General features: G+C 38.1%; 1 protein-coding gene and 1 pseudogene across 1 annotated transcript in view; both read right to left on the bottom strand.

Moving 5' to 3' along the window:
* The window catches only part of BARX2 (BARX homeobox 2), a 69,424-nt gene that overhangs the window by 22,773 nt on the left and 29,435 nt on the right, over positions 1-17,216 (bottom strand). The gene's annotated exons all lie outside the window — the stretch shown is intronic.
* LOC111731984 lies at positions 2,555-2,673 on the bottom strand (annotated as a pseudogene).

The raw sequence follows: 17,216 nt of genomic DNA on the forward strand, positions 1-17,216 counted from the left end.
ATAAGTCCATTTATCTAACATTCTGAAAAAGGCAACACCAGAGATGGAGAAGAGAGCAGTGGCTGCCAGATTTAAGGGTAGGGGAAGAATTTGACTACAATATAGGCTGTACTCCGAGGGGGTGTACAGGGAGGGGGTGGGTGAAGTGATGAGACTGTTTTGTATCTGGATTGTAGTAGTGATTATACAACTTCATGCATCTGTCAAAGCTCATAATTGTACACTAAAATAGTATATTTTTACCAAGTATAAATTTAAAATAAATTTATTAAACAAAAACAAAAATGTCAAGTTTTAACCACAATTTTGTTTTTATTACCAAAGTAACACAATTTATTATAAAAGAAATTTAAAACAATTCAGAAATATATAAAGTAAAAGTCTCCTCTCACGGCTTTCAATCTCAAATCTTAGAGATAAACTTCGTAACTGTTCCTATGTACACACACACACGCACCTACGTTCCAAATATAGTAACATGTATGCTAATCTATTGACAAACATAGTTATAAAGTGTTCATTTTGTAAAATATAAATATCACTTTGGTTTTTTTCTAAATAGATAGCAAACAATCACAAAACCACATATTGACTAGTCCAGTAATTTAAAATGCCAGTTTTAAGATACAGCAACTTCCCAGAGAAATGAAGTTGGGAAATTTTTTGTTCATCAGAATTCTAGGAGTCTGCTAAGGAATTTTAGTCACCAGAATTCTGAGAATCTCCCTCTCTGTAGAAAAGCAGCCGAACTTGGAAAAGTACTACCCTTCTCAAAGCTGCCTCTGAGGGGGTGGTCACAACTAGGGAAGGCAACTGTGGTGCTGCCACATGAAGGTGTGGGTGTGAGAGGAAGAAGGGCTTGGGGGAGGTGAGAGCTAGGAAACCACGTGGATCAGAGAGAGGTCAGAGTTTTAGAGGCTGCCATGAATCTGCAACACTGGGGAGAGTGAAAGCTACTTAAAAAGGATTTCTGAAAATCATTTTAGGGGGTATACTGTATAAAATCCATGAATATCCTCCCTTAAGAAAAACTAAAGATCTTCATGTTCAAGATTCCTTGGTCAGATTTCTGTTCTTTGAATATAATTCTGTACATATACTGGGCCATATGGGGCCCTAGAAATAGTTGGGTTATATTATATATACATGTGTCTGTTTCTGGACTGTGTTCTGTTCTATGGCACTAATATATGAGCCTATTATAGGACCACTCCACTTCATCATTGTGGATTTTTTAGAGAGTTTTGTTACTGAGTAGAACAAGTCTCCCCCCTTTTTTTTTATTTTTACAAAATTTTTCTGGCCATTGTCATTAATTTATTTTTCCGGTGGAATTTTAAAATCAACTTGTTAGTCTCTGAAAAAGCAAATCCCACTTAAAATGTGATTAGAGTTACATTAACCTTATAGTTTAATTCAGGGAAAGATGATTCTTTTGATGACCTGTCCTCTTGTGGGGTGAAAGCAATTACTGTTATTTTTAAACGGCTTTTGGATATTTATTCAATTTGGTCCCATAAAAGTTAAACCTAATTAAAACTTTCATTTTAAAAAAAACAAAAAACCCTTCTGATGAATGATAGTGATTGAAGGCAACATCCTTCACTAAAGTCTAAAGTTTCAAGACCCATGACCCAATGTCTTGATGCAAATTCAGTGACTAAACTGCAATTTCTCCTACCACCTGAGAGTACTTTCTGATGCTGGGGGTACACACACAAGACCACTGTGATGCTGACCAGTGTTTGGGGGGGTTTCAGGAGGGTGACAACCATAAATAAATGTAATTGCAGTAATTGTGAATTTTTGGTATGTGATATGTGTATGCAGGGTTAGGGAGGAACAAGCACGGCTGGAATGGGAGTCAGGGTGGGTCATGTGTATCTGCAAAGCACTGAGTCTCCTGAAAGGCAAACCAATGGGGCACAGAAAAGTGAGACAAAATATACTTTAGTCAGCTGCTTGCTGTCTTTTCTTGTTTTAATTTATGATTTGACTTCAGACAAACCAGCACTGACCCAAAGCTTTAATTTCACAAAGCACTTGCACACCCCCATTTCATATTTACATAAAAGTATTACGAGATAGTCCAACCATATATTTATGTTTTCATGAAATTAAAAATAGGCAAAATTTTATAAATTAGTGTATACATTAGGGGGTTCTTTGGTTACTGAGGTGGCAGATAATGTATAACACCACAATAATTATATCTTTCTCTTTTCCTGAGAATTGTCGCTATGTGAAAATGTTCACTGAATACAGCTGCCTGTTACTCCTGGATCATGTACGTATACTTGTGACATTCGAGCACATTATTTGCTACTGAGAGGGAGTAATGACTGTAATAAATCAAAGACGTTATTTAAACAAACATTTTTTTGGTTGACAAAAGGAGTGTAAACATAATCACAATTAATACATTTTCTAATAGTTGTTTTTTCCTGCAACCAATCCCCGTAACCAGTGTTTTCCTGTAGGATAGCTATCACATAACTATGTGTATTGTATACCTAGAATAGTTCCTTGCCAAATGTCTGGCTTTTTTTTTTTATGCCTACAGAATCTGGTCTTCCTAGGTGGTCTCCTATCCAAGTACTAACCAGGCCCGACCCTGCTTAGCTGCTGAGATCAGACAAGATCGGGCTTGTTCAGGGTTGCATGGCCATAGACCATGGACCATGGCTCCACTGGGGCGCGAACCCAGGACCTTCTGCGTGTAAAGCAGACATGCTAACCACTACACTATGGAACCACATCCCTGTCTGGCCTTCTTGAGAATTTATTTTTGGATTAGAAAACCTAAGAACATTAGTGGTAGACTGATGCAAAGGGGCATGCCAGGGAGTTTGGTGAGATGTGGGTCATTTGGTAGGGTAAGTAGAGCATTTTCCATTGCACTGATTCTGAAACTGTCTGTAAGTTCCTGGATGTGAACATGCTTGGACCAAGTGCAGGCACATCTCCTCACTTTAAGTCCTTCACTGCAGAAGCCAGTCCCCTCCAGCTATAGCTGTACTTCAACTTTAAAGCAGAATCCCTGAAGAATGGTTTTTGCTCCTATAAACCTCCTGTGGGCTTCTCTTCCAATCCTCCTACATACCAGTCCTCAAATGGACTCTCTGTACTCACATTTCCGGTTGACACAGTGAGGGCCAAAGGTCTGAGTGGATAAGAATCTCTAAGCTGCCTGCTTGCCTGATTTATGTTCTAGGAATCTGTGACCTATGTATCTGCAGAAAGCTTCAGAGGGACACAAGCAACACACATACACAAAGACGTGGGTGCAGATGTATTCAGCAACCTGAAAGTGAGACTCAGTGGAACAAATGGGTAGCTCCGGCTGCTTCCTGTGAAAAGTCATAAAATCACTCACACCAAATTATTCCCATAGGCTCATATTCCTGCAAATCGCCTGGTAATTTTGAGTAGTGGGAAGAATACAACCTCTACCAGTGACTCATGGAGTGACTTTAAGCAGGTTACCAAAACTTTCTTAGTTTCAGTTCTCTCCTCTAAAAGTAAGGCTAATAATAGTTCTCTCTTATAGTTTATTGTAAGGTATGTCAAGTGGCCACTGGCCATTTAGTTCCCTTTCCTTTCTTTCTTTTACTTTTGTTGCCTGATACTCTGTGAGGGGTGCCAAATTAGAATAGATGAATTGTCTCACCAAGAAAGCAGACCTACCTGTGAATTATGCATGTGTATCTTCTTATCATCTGTGTGTTCGTGTGCAAAGAAAGATTCAACATCAGAATCTGCCAGTTTTTCTTTGACAAATGGAGGCCTTCAAACGCCCTTACAGCTATATGCTGAGACTGACAACAATAAGAGAGCTAAAAGAAATCAGTGGGAGAGTCAACTGGCCAGACTTCCCCCTACAACTATCAGGACTCCAGAAATAACTGCTTTGGTTTTGCAGATCTGTATCAAAAAATGCACAAAACGGCATAAGAGTCCTGAGGCCCTTCCCAAGGTTAAGCATCAGCAAAGGAGGATGAGGCTGCTGGGACACAAGATGGACTCGGGTCAATTTTTTTAAATGGCAGGGAAAACAGATATATGGGGTTAAAATTAATTTGTCCTGCCTTATGCTTAAAGGGGACTGAGGAAAGGCCGAGCTATGGGTAACTGGTGACCAGACATGAAAGTTCAGTCATTATTTATCTATATGGATCATCTGTAAGCAGGGAAAAGAAGGGAACAAAGGGAGGAAAGGAAATATAAAGAGGCTCTGAGTGGCCTTTCAACTTAGTGATACACTAAGTTTCTAGCCCAGAAAGAGTTAATGAAATAGATACAGTCTTTACAGGTTATGGCTTTGTATGACTAAAGAAAAGAGAAACTGTTTTAAGAGGCCAACTCAAAGGCTTACAAAACGTCTTAGCCATTAACTATCTCATTAAAGGAGGAGAATATTTTGATGAATTAACTATAAATGAGCTAGAAACATATGGAATAAATTTATTCCAAAATCCACATGAGACTTGCCATACGTAGACTCTGGAATAAGCATCTAATTAAATTTAAAAACTTAAGAAGGTTGAAAATAAAGGGATGGAGCAGGAAGACAATATTTTAGGGATTTGGAAAAATGAATAAAGTTTGGGAAATAAGCAGAGGACATCAGGGCAACCCTGGTAGGCTAATTGCATCATCACGGCATCTTTTCAGAGTCTTGATTTTGCAGAGACAAGCTCATTCTTATCGCATTCAACCTGCAATGACATCAAAACTGTAGATGCCCACAAAAACACCAGACTACACTGGGAGTTAAGTGAAATCAAATAAGCTAGCCTGGCAGATAGGTTTATGGATCCGCCCCCATCCTGCCTAAAATGCCATACCACCCCAGTGTGGTCATCACCACCCTCTAGCCATCACCACTCCACATCTTGCTCAGCCAAGAACACACTGGAAATGGCACCGTCTTTCTCTTCCTGGCCATTCTGCTTTCTACATACACCCACACCTGCTTTCCTCCACACCTCATAATCACTCACTGAAGGAAAGCTTCCCAGAGCAGCTGTTGTTCAGTACAAAGATCGAATTAATCACTCCTACCTTCATGCGCCCACAACATTTTGTTTGTGTCCTTACTCACCCTTACTTAATCCAAATCTTATAATCTGTTTACCTATCTATTGCTCACTAGACTGCCAACTCCTTTAGGACAAAATTGAAAAGCGCCTCTTCCTAGTGTTTAACTCCATGCCCTGCTTGAACTAATTTTACCTGGAATCAGAAGATTAGGGCTGGACCTGTGGTTCTGACACCTTTGCCCTCTGTGGCTCTGATCAAACTCTACTCGCAAGCTTCTGTTTTCTCTTCTGTAAAATGGCAATAATAATACTTTTCCACAAGCTTGTTAAAGAATAACATTGAATAATAATTATGAAAAAAATATTTTCAAACAATAAAGAACTACACCAAAAAGGCACTAATTTTTTTCACTCAAAAAGCACTAATATTCCATATTTTAGAGATACCTCTACTCACTAAGAAGTTACAACACTGCTTTCTTGTGCTATACTAATTCATCCCTTTGCCTCATATCTTGTGCTTCACAATTTTGAGTTAATGACCTGTTGTCACAGTGACAGAGTCTGCACAAAGCTGCCCAGGAAGAATCCTCTACTTCAATGTCACCATCATCAGTGAACTCTACTTAGCACTGTGCTAACTGCTAAAGACAGGAAGAGAAACAATTCTTCATCTCTGCCCTCAGGAAGCTAATTATCTAATTGGGGAAATGAGACATTAAAATAAAAGGTCAATAAGAAAACAAAGGAGAACATAGCAAATCCTGAGTGACATACAAACCATAGAAATTCAGGACAGATTACTGTGCTCTAGAGAGTATAGTGTCTAGCTGTGAAAAGAGGAGGATCTGGGTTATGTGGGGAAAAGAAGGGATGGATTCCAGAGGCACTAACAAGGAAGAACCAACAGGCTCTGGAGAACCACTAGATCAGGGTGGGAGAGGAAGGGCATACATATAGAAAAGCATAGGAAGATTCAAAGACTCTAGTGGTAACTGTTGAAATCAGGGCACCTCTGCTATATGAGAATGTTTTGGGAGTAAAAAAAATAAGGCTTAGAAAAGTGTATTAGTTTGAGATAACAATCAGACACTCAAGTGATGACACCTAACAGGCAGGGAGAGTCACAAATTGGTGCCCCCCAGAAGGGCTCTGAGATGGGAATATAGATTTTCACAGAACCAGAGATTAAGGGTTGAGAGTAGAATTCATCTCCCAAGAAGAAAAGACTTAAGAACAACAGAAGATGAAGAGCTGAGCCTTGGATCTTCATCAACAGAGATGGAAAAGGAAATAGAACCTATAAACAAGACAGAGATTATAGCACAAGCAAAAGAATACAGGATCAATTAAAATGGCCAAATAAAATTTCAAGAATGATCAACTTTCAATAAGGTTACTCACTAGCAAATCCTTTGACGTAACTTTGGAAACTTCTCCCCTTCTCTGACATTTCTAGACCTGTCTTCCTGGTATAGGAATTTCCACCAGGCAGACTGGGAAAATGAGCATAACATCAGGGCACTGGGCAAAGTTTCTAGAAAAAAATCACAAGAGATTACCTTTCTACAAGTGGCCTTGTGGGTCCACAGGCAAGCTCTTGATTACCCAGAAGGAGACTCATCAGCCAAACTCAGAACATCTTAGGCCAAAATGTAATTTTCTAAATTCAATTTAATTTCCTTTTTTCTCTCTACACATTCTAATCCCAGCTGAAATATATTCTCTATCTTGCCTTTAGTTGCAAATTATTACAAAGTAGGATAAAAGAAAATAAAAATTTAATTCAATTTAACAAATGATGGAATATCTAGTGGAGACACTGTGCCAAGAACTGGGGATAAAACAGTGCACGCAACAGACCAGATCCTTGCCTGGCATATGGTCTGGCCAGGATGGCAGACAGTTAAGAAAGAAGCAGTTCAGGGTATGTATAGGTGGTCTGGATTCTCCTGAAAGGGTGTCATTTAAACTCAGATTCTAAGGATGAGGTTAGTTGAGATTCCAATCAGAAACAAGTAGAGAATAAAGAGGAACAGGTAAAAGTATACAAATTTGCCAAATATTAAATGTAAAAAAATAAATAAATAAACAAAAATCACAGGAGTAGAGAAGATAGATGAAAAGGCATTTTGGCTTTCCTGAAGAATACCTAAAGAACTTCTGATGTTAAAATGGGTTCTGCTGAGTGGGGTCAAATGAGAAGAGTTCTCTGCTGCAACAGAAAGGCCAGTCATTAATCGAGAGCACTCTCAAACAAACCAGTGTCTGCTAAAGCCCCCCAAAATGTGGACAATGATCAGAATATTTTCCTTTGCTGTGATGATTGGCATAATCCAAACATTTTCCTCGGAATGTCTCAGTATCATGCAGTCATTTGACTTCTACAGTTTCTTCTTGATATCCCGTTATTTTCTGATAAAAGTTTGCCCTTAAAGGTTATGCAGCTGATGATGTCAGGAGACACAGAACTATGTTGCCAGAGGACTCAAACTTTGGAGGAATCTACCCCATGAAGAAGAGGAAGAAAGAGAAGCTCTGTATTTCATGGAAGAACTTTGTTGGATAGAATGAAAGGGCTCCTCTCTCTTTCTCTTTTCCTCAAGCCATTAAGATCAAATGACAGCTAGTGTATCCTCAAACAGTATTGGGAAAAGCATACAACAGACATCAACATCTACTCATGTATGAGTCTTGCTCTTGTAGATGACAAAGGATAACAGTAATAAGAGATAACAGTAGGAATAACAGCAAGCAATAAGATTCTGTAACACAATGAACGTGAATCATGTGAGCCATGGTACTCCAATGGCCAACCAGAACCAAAGGCATTTGCTCCCCACAGCTAGAAGACTTTCTCCTTCCCTGCACTGAGCCAAATACTGTCTATTAAGATCTGCTCTAACTTTAATGACATTAAGTCTGCTTAGCCCTCAGTCCACAAGGAAGTTTCTCGTTCTCTAAATTTTCCTCCTCTGTAAATGGTGAAGTTATATGGTTTTTAACTGTCCCTTTTTGGTACCAAGATGCAATGATATGAGCACTATTGCACGAAAGACTGTGCATGTCTCTTATGTCTCTCAACTCAATTGTGAAGTCTTTGCATTGTATCTCCCACTGTGTATTTCCCATAAATTGCACATGATGTCAACTGAACAAATGTCAGCTGAATTAGAGTGTGCTAAGAACAAGAATATTAATGCATGCATGCAAACTTGCTCAGCAATATGAAATCTTCTCAGTTCACAAGGAAGCACAGTTATAAACTATTTACTCATCTGATATCCCTACAGATGACTCAGATCATAACTACCAAAGGCAAAAGACTATCTTTGCATATATCAGCAAGCAAAATTAAGATTTGGGGGCTTTGTGATTTATAGAGAATGACAGACACCATGAATAACAGAACACAGAGATTCTTTTTTCTAACCCAGCCTTTGGTGGACGAGGTAGAGGTTATTAAACAAAGTCACACACACAGAAAGCCAACGTCTGAACTAGGACCAGAGCTCAACCTCAAGAGGTAACGCCAAATATTCTGTTCAAGTCACTGTGTTGCCTTTCTAGGCAACAGCCACCAAAATGCTGAGCACCGTTTGGCCCCAGATGCTTATTTTCCTCCTTCATATAGCCTATTTTTTTACGGTTAACTCGTTTACTCTGAGAAGATAAGGTAAATATTACCTTGGAAATTTCTGGGCTTTTGCAATTTCTTTTTTTATTTTTTTTTCAACTTTACTGAAGCATAATTGAAAAAAAAATTGTATATATTTAAGGTATAAAACATGATGATCTATGTATACATTGTAAAATGATTACCACAATCAAACTAATTAACATAGCCATCATCTCATATAATTGCCTTTTTTGTAATGAGAATCCTTAAGATCCACTCTCTTAGCGAATTTTAGGTAAACAGTACATTATTGTTAACTATAGTCACCATGCTGTACGTTAGGTCTCCAGAACTTATTTATCTTGTAACTGAAAGTGTGTACCCTTTAACCAACATTTCCTCTTTTCCTCCACCCCTTGGCTCTCCATTAACCACTCTTCTACTCTGTTTCTATGAGTTCAACGTTTTTAGGCTGCACATATAAAAGTTGCAGTATTTATTTTTCTGTGATTCACTTAATATAATGTCCTCTAAGTCCATCCATGTTATCATAAATGGCAGGATTTCCTTCTTTTTTAAAGCTGAATAATATAAGGCATGTATATATGTGATATCTTTATCACATTTTCTTTACTCACTCATCTTTCAATGGACACTTAGGTTGTTTCCATGTCTTGATTACTGTGAATAATGTTGTAATGAACATGGGGGTGCAGATATCTCTTTTTATTTCTTTAGATATAAATCAGAAGCAGGACTACTGGGTTATATGGTGATTATATTTTTAATTTTCTGAGGAACCTCTGTACTGTTTTCCGTAATGGCTATAGTCATTTATTTTAGGAAGCTTGAGTGTATAAGAGATGCACAGCTAATAATGTGATATATTACCAGCTAATCCGAAAGACTTCTGCTTGGAAATTTCTCCTAAATAGGGTTAATACATATTTTGGAAGAGAAGAGAGAGGAGGAAAAAAGGATAAATCTTTGATTATATTACAACCTGGCCTATAATATTGGCAATGATTTATTTGTTAAATTAATAACAATAATAATAATAATAATAATAACTCACCCTGTGGTAAGGGCTTTATGAAGCGTCAAAAGAAGAGGCTCACCAAGCCACTAAATAAATCTTGTGTCTCTTAAATTTCACCCATAATCTCAAGGTAATGGACAGATGAGGAGACAAAGGAAGGAAACCTTTGAGCACCACCATGGGCTAGACTTTACGCATGCACGTGTGCACACACGTGCACACAACACACCTCTTTTACTCCTCACAAAGGTATCCGATGACTAGGGCTCATACCTGGGACCTGAACAGAAATCTGTTTGTTTCTTGACCATGTTCTTTGATTACATCATCCTGCCTTCTAAAACGTTAAAACACAATTACCAGGGACTTCCCTATCTGATGTTCCAGTGTTCCAGACAGTCGAGGTACATTCATATCTCATTAGAACCCTCTGCTTCTGCCACGGTGTGCTGATGACTTATACACTGGTATTGGCTCATATTGCATAAGAAGAGTTAATACTTACCTCAAAGCTCCCATGATATTCATGACAAAGCACTCAATTCCCAAAAGAAAAAGGCAGGTAAAGGATATGTATTTGCTTCTTCTTAAGTCACATTAATATTTCCCAATTGGAAATAGTGTTTCAATGTAGAAAATGTAAATCTACAGAAATATAGACACCAAAAAATATTATATATAGTTCCACATACAGAAAAACCAGTGAAGGTCATGGCTTTCTGAAAGATGAAGGAGGTGCTATTTGGAGAGCTTCTGCTCTGCCTGGAAGAAAGATGGCACACCATGGTTTTAGTCCAGGCAAGAAAAAATGGCAATTAGTGTATTTCCTGGGGAACGGCTTAGGTTGAAACAACATATGACATTCTGAAATCCATCTAACACAGAAATAATGACTGTATTACCAAGACCTTAGAACTGAGCCAACAAGCTACACACCTGGGCGAAAACTCAGATTTGTAGCCAGATGCCCAGGTATTTTCTCAGTTTCCATAAGCCATTCCCCCATTGGCCATGTGAGAAGTAGAGAGGAATTTTTATAAAACTTGTAGTCATTATTCCTAGAAATATATACCAATATTGCTTTAGGTTTCCCTTAATTAGTCAACTTTATTTCCCTAACTGGTAAACAAGTTAGCAAATGCTGTAGAAAAGTAAATGCGAAACAAACAAATATTCCTTTTCATTAGGAGATTCTGAGCTCAGGATTATAGGCACAAAAATTGTCATTCTATCAACAGAAAATAAAAAATAAGGTCAATAAATTGCAGTGTAGAATATTACCAAGATTACTTCAAAGTATGGATTTTTTAAATAAATATGTATTTTAAAAATTTAGAATCTCTTCTGCCTACTTAATAAGATGGATATCAGAACAAGATTTTGAAATTTAATCAGAAAATGGAAAATGATGAAAATGTCCATGTGCTAATCGACATATTCCACTTTATATACACTATTATAAACTAAAAAGGGCAAGATAAATGTAGGTGGTATTAATATCTGACAGGGGCCCTCTGGACTAGCACAGTCCTTCCCAGAGCATCTCTCTTCTTGCCATCATTATTACAGAACCCAATTCCAAGTGTACCTACCAGCAGAGACTCATTGTAATTCTGTCATAGGCCCACATTCCTCTGACAACTGCAAGGTGTATTCATCTCTACAAATTGGGTTCAGCACAGAAAAGAGGATATTTGACAAGATCAACTTTTTAGGCCCCAAAAGAGAAGAGCTGAAACATACACTTAGCCCTATAAGCACTGGCTCTTTCAATTGGGCCACAGATTCCTTCTTGTGGCTCAACCTTGCAGGCTCTCCATCCCGCTGTCCATTACGTCCCTTCAGGCCAGATCTGCCTTCCCTGTTGTTACATGTGTGAGAGGGTGAGATGGGGCTGTTCCAGGGGAAGTATCTTCCCCATCCTGGGGAACGGAGCTAAGAGTGAGTCAGGGCACAGCAGTGTCTCTCTCTGATCCAGCTGTGTCCACATTATTACCTCACAAGTCAGCAAAGGACGAGCAGAAAGCAGGACTGTTCTAATGTCTTCTAAAGTACAGATAAAGACATTGGATAAATATATGCCTAAGACACTCCAAAAGCCTCCAAAAATAGCCTCAAGCAGCAGCCAAATTGTACCATACCAAAATCTCAGTGGTTTGAAACCATCCATTCACAGAGGAGAGGAAGAACTACAGTTGTTTTTTTTTTATATTTTTAGGCCTATAATGAAGTTATTAGAGTCAGGTTCAGATTGTCACTTTTCTAAGGTAGTGTAATTAAATATAAACTAATGGTGACAACTTGTTAATTCACTCATTACTGATTAGGGCTTCTACATGATCAGAGTTCTAGGAGGAAATAATCAGCCTCAACATATCAACTCCAAGTATAATTAATAGACTCTATCATTTCTTATTGTTTACTAGCAAGGGTCTACAAAATTCTTAGTTTCAAAATTCTTTGGGCATTATAGCCAAAGACGATCAATCAGAAACACAAACAACTTATTTTTCCCGAGTAATTTCTGAAAAAGTTTCTATAAGAGACCATCTCACCATGCTCCTCCATCCCCAGCACCATTCCTCCTACTTCTTGACACACTAACATTTGCTCGTCTTTCTTAACCAACATTCCCACCTCCATTTCCATCCACACCCTACTCTCTCCACAACAACCACTGAGCAGCACCCATCTGTCAAGGCTGGGTAAACAATCTAGGACGCAGACACGGGCATGATTCCCAAATACAGATGAAGTGGCAGAACCCCACAGAATCACAGTGTGAAGATTTAAAAAGCACATTTGGTCTAATCCATCACACCAGCTCCTGGCCCTGAACCCACCTTGCAGACCAAATGGAAAGCCCTGCATTTCAAGTGCCCACAGGGGGAACAGCCAGCCCATCAAATGCAACCTACAAAAGATAAAGATAATAAAAAAAAAAGGAGGCAGGAAGTGCTAAGAAAGTCCTCATCTCTGAAACTGGATGGCTATTCCTGGGTGTGGACTCTGAGAAGCCTAAAATGGGAGCTAAAAGCCCCAGGTGATGTCAGCCCCCATAATAAGTAGACTTAAGAAACAATATCATTGAAAGATTCAGGGAAATTAGTGGGACTTAAGCTGTCCATTTACTTTAAAAACCTCTAGGGTCATCTATGGCCTCAGGTAAGACTTAAAATGGCATGTTGGCATTTTTTCTTCAGAAGCAGAGGTACAAAGGAAAGTTGGGGTAAGGGAAGAGGAATTTATTAAACCAAGTCTTGATAAATGTTTTGTATAAACATATCTTGTGCGATGAAGGCTATGTTCATTTTTCAGCTTATGATTGAACCAGTTATAAGAAGAAGCCAAAAGGTTTCTGGACCCAGTGTTCTATGATCTGGAAAATGGTTTGTAAGCATCTGGTCTTTCTTGAGAAGGAAGAGATGCTGAAGGTTCTGGGAGATGCATTTAATACACAAGTTATAACAAATGGGATCAACAGAGCAACCAATATTGCTTATTTGAAATCTCTGGACAACCGTAGGAAGGAAACCTTGCTGCCTGGAATAGTTCTAAGAGAGTATTTCCCATGGCATCCTGTAGAATTTGCTTTAAAAAAAAGAGAAGGTGAAAGGCTTCTCCTGATGCTGCTGGGTCTAAAAGGGGAAAAGGGCCTTGACCAGCTTGGCCCCACACAATGAAGTCATGGAAAATCAGAGTCTGCCTTATTAGGCAATACTAGCACACTTAAAACTTGTCATTATCATCATTAACACCATTAAGAGCCTGATTATGGGGCCTATCATAGGGAATGAACCGAGAAACTTAAGAAGCACCAAAACCATTCTTGCTAGAAGGTTTATAATGGTGCAGGGAGGGTGAAATCATCTAATTTTTAAATTAAAATAAAAGATTTAATAGTAAATTGAAAATATACTTATATTTAAATTTTTATGAAATTTATAATTATATTTTAAATTTATAATTTATATATTTAAATTATAATTTTAATTTATTTTACTTTTTGAATCAAATTTAAAATTACAGAGTTAAATAAAGGTATAAATGAACATCGTCCTACCAATCATGCTTTCAATTGAAATGCTTAATATCGAAAATAACAATAAGCCCATTCCTTAATTGCTATCTCATTATTTGGAAACTACATAGAGAGCTCTATTGTTCACTCTAATTATTTTTGGCCTAAACTCTTTAGCCATTATGAAAATCATTACTAATAATGCAATTGAATTTCTCACACCTAGCTCAGGTAGTTTTTCCACATACCTAGGATACCTGTAATCAAGGCACAGGGTCTTTCTTAAGACACCACATGACAACAACCACGGTAGTTACAAGCAGACTCTGATTCATTCCCTGCTTCTCCCCACTGCTGTCATCTCCACATAGTGCTCACATGACTTGAGGGCACAGGGGTCAGCACAATATTATGGAAGCCTAGGAAAAGGAATGTGAAAGTTCCCCACCCAAGACTTAGAGAAGATCTTCAGGAGAGAAAAGAGCTCAGATTGTTAAAGAAAGATCTGTACCCAAGCTGGTAGCTGTAATTAACACTACAGAAAGAAAGCAGGGGAATGAGAAATAAGGTTTATGGTATGCTGAGAAATATTACAAGAGTCCTACATTAGAATCAAAGATTGCACTTATGTAATTCCTTTATCTCAGAAGTGCTTAGATAAGCTGTATAAAATAGCTTAGCCACAGGACCCAAATTAAATAATATCCAGAACTAAATTGAATTAAAGGTCATAGAATCTTTACAAGACTACAGCTAGCTAATTTGGAACTTAAACAATTTCAGAAAAATTGCCATTTGCTTTTTTCTTAAAAGAACATACTTTCTCAACTCTAACACTTCCTTACCTTACTGTAATGTGAGGAAATTCAAATTAATATCAAACCAAAATAACCCCTGAGTTATATACTGTTCATTCCTACATGCCCTGCTATCTCTGGACATAAAAAAGTCATTCTTCACAGTGCCCTACATCTGTCACATACTTTTCTGTTTCACTATCACCAGTCTTGTTCAGGCCCTTCAGCCTTCCTGTCTTGACCACTGAGACATCCTTCTAACTAGTCACTTCACATATCTTCAAGCTTTATGGTCTTCCTAAAAAGTACTTTTCATTCTTGCACTCCCTACGTCAAAAACCATCAAGGAGTCCCCAGCTGTCTAGAAGATAAAGTGAAATTCCATGAATTGGCAATCAAAAACCCTAATAAATTGAACCAGGCTTTTCCAGTTAACTCAGCTTAACCTGCTACTTACTCAGTGTATATAAGAAATACACTTTGCACTCCTGGGCCTCCCTCCTCTGCTCACACTGGTCCTATCAATGGTGATTACAAGCTGAGCTCAAGAGCCACACAGCCCTGGTTTTGCGTTTAACTCCACTACTTAATAACCTGTGTGACCTTTCACAAATTTCTTTAACCTCGATAAGTCTTGGTTTTGCCACCTGCAAAACAGAGATAATAATAACCCTTAGCTTATACATAAGTATACTGTGAGAACTAAATGAGATAATTCGTGTGAAGTTCTTAGCATGATGCCTTGGAAGAAGTATGTCCTCACTGGTCGCCTTTTAAATTATAAAATTAAATGAATTATTTTCAATTCTTTAAGGCAAAACTCAAATTTCACTTGCAACTAGAAATCTTTTCCAAATATTTCTAAGGCTACCTTTTCAAACTCTTAATACACTTAAATTTCCAATCATAATTTAGCAGTATATAACTGTTCTTTTTTTTTTTTCAAGCTTGTCATTTGGTTTTCCTCTTAAATAGAAATGTATTGTCCTCTGTGCTTCCTTCAGAACTTATTTCAGGGCGAGGTGCATAATTAACACTCAGTCAATAGTCCCTAACTATCCCAAGCACAAAAACATCTCCCTATTCTAAGCCTGTGTACATGTATTTTATAAACTACTTATGTCACACCTTATATTATCACTTACATTTTCAGCATTACATTTCCAGCTACATCAAACATCCTGTTTAAGGAGTCCTGTTTTATATCTGATCATCTTCCACAGAGACTCAATCCCTATGAGTCTCAATCTCAGTTGTAAAACGACCGTGGGAGCTCTTAAGATATATTAATTCCCAGGCCCCACCCAAAGAAGTTCTAATTTAACTGGCCTACGGTGGGGCCTGGTGATTCTGTAGTGCAGCCAGGGTTGAGATGTATCTCATCACCAAGAACAAACTGCAAGTCACCAAACTCTTGTTGATTTACTGATTGACATGCTTATGGACCATAATGAAGCCTGCAGTGTTCCTGTTTCTAAGTGAATAAACCCATTTTCTCTGAACTTTGCCTTATATGATCCTCATCCCATTCTTACTGTTCTTATCCTGATTCCACCTAGCCCACAATTCGGTTACAGATTTCCCATATAAACACAGTTCCCTAAAGACGTAAAGGGCTATTTGCTGAGCATAACCTCATCATCTCCATATTATTCTCTTTTATCTCCACTCTCTGCAATTCTTTACAGGCTCCATCTCAACATGGAGGGCCACCATTGCAAAACCAGAACACTGTGAAATCTTCTGTACTATAGACCTATTTCAAGACTGGCCAAGAATGTACTTGGATAGAAGCTTGTTATAACGCAGGCTTGTCTGTAATGTGACCATCACTCTGGATTCTGGATAATGATTAGACCCCCTTTGATTAGCCCGAGGGCAGTAAAGGTCACTGCCCATCCATGTTTAACCATATTGCGTGGGTATTTACATAAAAACCTTCTGATTTAATAGCACTTAAATATTTACTGAGCACCTGTGGTAGATAAAATAGACATGGTCTCTCCACTAAGAGTGCTTACAATGGAGAGATAGACAGAGAAAATAAACAATACAATAAATAAGTAAACAAATACGTAATCACAACTTGTCATGAGCACTATGCAAGAAGTAGCTTGAGTGATGGAGGATATCTGGGTGAGGTCTGAGGGGTGAGAAGGTTGAGACAGATAGAGTCTTCAAAGAGGAGACCTTTTAGAAGAAATCTGAAGGTCGAGGAAAAACCAGAGTGTTCCAGGTAGTAGAACAGTATATGCAAAGGAAAAACCTTAGCATATTCCAAGAACAAAAGAGGATGTGAATGAAGCACAACAGGACTTTAGAGAGCAAGGCAAGGGCCAGGTCAGGCAGGGCGAAACAGGCTTTGCACGCCATCCATATCCAGTGTCGTTTAACAGCTACCTCTCAGGGCATTTTTTCATTCAGTCCTTGTTTCATTATTCCTTTTTCAATATCTATATCCAAAATCTGTCTAGAAATAGAAAAAGTATTCTTATCAAATCCTTTTATGTCACAAAAAAAGGATTATGTTGCATGACACAGTAATAGAGGATTTTTAAAGCTTTGAATGGGCTAAAATCAACCTATATAAATACAGTAGTCCTCCCTTATCCATGGTTTCAGTTATGCGCCATCAACCATGGTCTGAAAATATTAAATGAGAAACTGCAGAAATAAACAATCCATCTTTTAAATTGTG

This window comes from Pteropus vampyrus, unplaced genomic scaffold (genome assembly GCF_000151845.1).
Source record: "Pteropus vampyrus isolate Shadow unplaced genomic scaffold, Pvam_2.0 Scaffold416, whole genome shotgun sequence".
NCBI classification, from domain to species: Eukaryota; Metazoa; Chordata; class Mammalia; order Chiroptera; family Pteropodidae; genus Pteropus; species Pteropus vampyrus.